The sequence below is a fragment of the Medicago sativa genome, chromosome 2 (genome assembly GCF_051527215.1).
Source record: "Medicago sativa cultivar Bolivia chromosome 2, Bolivia_mono, whole genome shotgun sequence".
Taxonomy (NCBI): domain Eukaryota; kingdom Viridiplantae; phylum Streptophyta; class Magnoliopsida; order Fabales; family Fabaceae; genus Medicago; species Medicago sativa.
The window spans coordinates 16063596-16068054 of NC_140750.1; the positions used below are offsets into that span (position 1 = coordinate 16063596).

The 4459-nt window shown below is 33.3% G+C and overlaps 1 long non-coding RNA gene across 1 annotated transcript; it reads left to right on the forward strand.

The window, feature by feature from the left end:
• The first annotated feature begins 744 nt into the window (after positions 1–744).
• On the forward strand, positions 745–3469 carry LOC146944968 (uncharacterized). The gene is made up of 2 exons (XR_015026196.1): positions 745–1544; positions 2755–3469. It is a non-coding gene; the product is annotated as an uncharacterized LOC146944968 (long non-coding RNA).
• The last annotated feature ends 990 nt before the right edge of the window (positions 3470–4459 follow it).

The following is a 4459-nucleotide window of genomic DNA, read 5'->3' on the forward strand; positions in this document are numbered from 1 at the left end:
CTAAATGCTTATTGAAATTTGTTGTTTCTTCAATTAAATTTGGTTGCTTTTGAGATTGAAAGTGTTGAACATTAGTTCGGTTGCAAAATTGTTGAACATTTGCAAGGACCATTGAAAGGATTTGCTATTTTAAATTGGGAGTTCTGACAATATTTTAGTTTCTTTTGTGCAGGTTTGATTTGTGGTCTGTGAGGATCGATTAAAGAAAAAATATGAGAGGAATAAATTTATGTTCATATTTTTTGTGACATTATAATTTGTGTCCTGTGCGAATCAATCAATTATGAAAGTGAACTACCATTAGCTTAGAGAATAAACTTTTGTTATGTTGTAAATATTATTTATATTTCAAAAGTTTTTCAATTATATTATATATATATTCCTTATTTTAAGTGAAAATATTTTTAGCTGATATTCAAGTCAATTTATTTGACCGGTTCTATGTAACAAACTATTTTTTAATCTTTCTTGAGTCATCAAAGCATATACATACAGATTTTTATATAGTTTTCCTACTATAAAATATGTTGGCATAATGTTAAAAACTATTTGAGTTTTTCTCAAACGTGCACAATAATCCCTATATTTATGCCAAGAATTGGTCTTCAAAGTAACAGTACTGAGTATGTGTATATCCCACATTTTTATTGTGCTCAACTGTTAGTTTTGAAAAATAGCTTATATAATATTTGTTTTGAGGAGCAGAACGTACGGACAGAATATAATCAACCTGCATACAGTACATATAGACTCCCTCACTTCATTCATATTTAGTGATACAAAAAATTATTTTCCCTCATCCAAAATATTAAGTTTCTGGGTTCCATCTCATGATATCTTTGAGATAAATTTGAGTTGTTTTGTCACCTCTGGTTATGATTCATAACCGGGAAGAACTGTTGTATCCTGGGAGAATATGCGCTTGTGAGGCGGATAAAATCCTCAAGGACAATGACTATGTCATGCCTCAGGTTACTTAATTAACAGTGTGCTCTTTTGCAGGTTCCCTCTAATTTGACTTGTGAAGATTTTGATGGAGCTGTGTCGACCACCAAATTCGATAAGTTCCTTTTCATTATTTCTCTTTATTACTGGTCTTAATTATTATTATCATATTTCTTTTAATTTCTTCTTATACATGATAATTCCACATCTAAATATACAACAATCTTGAGGATTTTAACCAAATGTTTTTTGGCCATACTGTTAAAACAATCACAGTGATTCAAATTTAAGTTATCTATTTCTTTATGTGTGTTCTTCATCTAACGAAACTTACATGTGGATTTTGCGGTGTAGTTTATTGACGGATGCGGCAATTGTTGATTATTGGTCATGAGATTCACGATTTGGCAAAAGGGCTTTTCTTAACAAAGAGACATAAAAGCTACAACAACCGAGCCAAATTTATTAGCCTAATTATTTGGTGGGCTTGGAATCTGAAAGCATTCTTTGATTGGTTTGAGCATGGAAATGAGAAGAATAGAAAAGGAATGGAGAAAGTAAAAGCAAAGGAGATATGCAGTATGGTGTGATCAATTTTTGTAAGTTTTAAACTCTTCTCTCATTAAATTTACCTTGAAGAGACCAGGTACATATTCTGGAACCATTAAATCTCACAAATTTTGATTTGGTGTGTAAAAGTTGTATGTGTACATTGCATATACTTGGGAATATAGTTATTATATGGTGTGATTATACTAATTTTGTGTTTGTTCTTCTTTTGCACATTGAGTTTCTATATTTTGTTTGATTGTTGGAGTTATGAAAGTCACTGCCTCATATATAGTATTTTGACTTTATGAGAGACATGCTATTCTTTTGATTTGATATATAATAAATATATGCACATGTGATAAATCTTTGATGTGAATACATAGATAAAACAATTGTAATTGTGATTATAAGGTTGATGTATGCATAGCATAATATATACCCACTAGGTCTGTTTTAATCCTGTACTTTTATTTATTTGGAGTGGCATGATCAAATGTATCTTCATGATATGCATTTGGCATCATTTCGATCTGTTTCCGTCAAAACACTTGTATACTTTTTTTTAATAATCATCTACATCAAACATGTGGATGTTTTGAAAATATACTAATAATACACGCTTTGATTTGATTAATAATATCCAAGAAGTGGAAATCACTAATGCCAAACGGAGCCATATACATTTTTTTTAACTTGACGGAACAACATCATGAAATTAACAAATGAATCTGTAAAAATAGCTGAAAAGGGCTAAACAAAATTACCTTTTAAAAGGTAACGACAATGACATAAAAAATTAACAACGGTACTAAGTTGGTGGTAGAACTAGAAAACGGTGACTAAAAGTTAAATTAAAATGTCACTCTCATCTCATTTAATTAGCCATGGAACCTTTGACCATGGGATTGATAGGATCCAATTCCGACAAATTTGGATACCAGAAGATCTACTAGAAAGTGACTAATCGTCAATGAAAAACTCTCAACTAAAATATGAAACACATCTAGTAAAGAATAAAGACAAATTGAAGTGAAAAGAAACAAAATTTTAATGTAAAAATGTTATTATTTTGCTGTTTGGATTTTCTTATGATATAAAATGTATGTATTGGTTTCATATCTTGATAAAATTCTAATCAGAAGTAAGAAACAGAGTACTGAATTAAATTAAATGGTACCATGTTTTCACCTCCACATATTTTCTATTTTACACAATTTAAACAATGTAATCAAGTAACATTCTGTATCATTCTTGCAGAAAAACTACATTAGCTATTGATCTTGCGTGGAGAAGAGTTGGCGAGATCGAACTTCTTTTGAGATGGATGTAGGATGATGCTTGCGAACACTCTAACGCTCTAGTCAAGAGAGCAAATAGTGAGAGGTGTAAAATGAGAAAGAATATGTACCTTGCATTGTAGTGAAGAATGCTATTATAGACACCCATGAAGAGTCATTGAATGATAATGGATGGTTCGTTATGAATGCCGCACATCAACAATGTGCGCGTAATGTTCATAGCTATGATGACCATTACTAGCCATTGCGATGTTATGGAATAGAGGGGGGTCCAAGATTGGAGAGTCTTATTGGTCTGCTCCTTCATGTATTGTACCTTATATAATGTGGATTCTCGGCCTTGAGTCAGTCCAGAACAATTATAAACATCTTATTCTAGGATTTAATTTGTATTCACCTACAATGTAATTTTTTTTACACATTCATTCAATAAAATCACGCCATGTAGATATTTGTGAACATATTATAGGAGCGAAACTATAAGGTGGCAATATGGTGCAATTTAATTGGACGTATGTGTAAAAAGAATTGCACTGTCAGTGCATAGAAATTAATCTCTATAAATTGTTTGTACATGAAGCCAAACAAACATTGCATGCCAGTCACACAAATAATAGTTTTTTATTTCGTTGGTAAGGTAATCTAGTGACTTTGTAACACCCATATTAGACGTATCTAGAAAGTATAGCATGTGCATTAGTTTAGTACTGGATACACTAAAAATGTACAACAATAAAACTTCGAATGAATAATTTATACATCAACATGCGTTCGTACAACGATAATACAACTCATCTTTTCTAAAGAATAATAAGTACATCCTTGACTATCCATCTCATCCTGCTGCGGGTACGAACGATCACTTGTTATCATCCATTCGGCTACTAGCTTGCCATCCGACTTGATTATATGAAACAAATAAGGATTGGGATGAGACATAATGTCTCAGTGAGTTCCCCTAAATCCTAGGCTATAGGTAACCTCAGGGGAAACCTACGGTCACCACGTGTCTACAATACAACCTGGCGGTTGATTATACGTGTGTAGTCATGCTTTCCTAGACGGTAGTGCATGCTAAACCCGTCATAGGTTCATCTCAACTTGTTATAGGCTTCACTTCTTATACGTGTCATGGCAGCCGAGGGGGAATCTAGGACCGCATTGCCAAGAATACGCTCTACGTATCAAGGCCTAAATATAACATAATCATGACACGAACCTAAATTGGACGATTAGGGGAAACCTAAGATCGTCATCGGTTTCATATTTTTACTTGTTTTACACATGACTTGTACTTGTCTTATAGCATCTCATGCTTTTGCCCTTAACTTGACCGTACATATAATCATTCTTACATAATCATGAACATAATCATAAACATAACATACATGTTCGTGCATAAGTTCATTCATTAGGTTAGCGTTGAACAAACAATTATTATCTTGATTCATTTTACGGAGTTAGCCCCGGGTGGAGTAACCCCGAGAACAATCCCATACATGACCGATGTACGTACATCAAACTCCATCGGTGTCGTGCGGGTCCCTTACGGCTTGAACCGTTCCCCTTGAGTTGAGAACCTCCCGTATCCCCCTGATGTGGATAACAAAAGACACGAACACCTACGTCTTGTTTACTCAGTGACATGTGGGTCCCTTACGGCT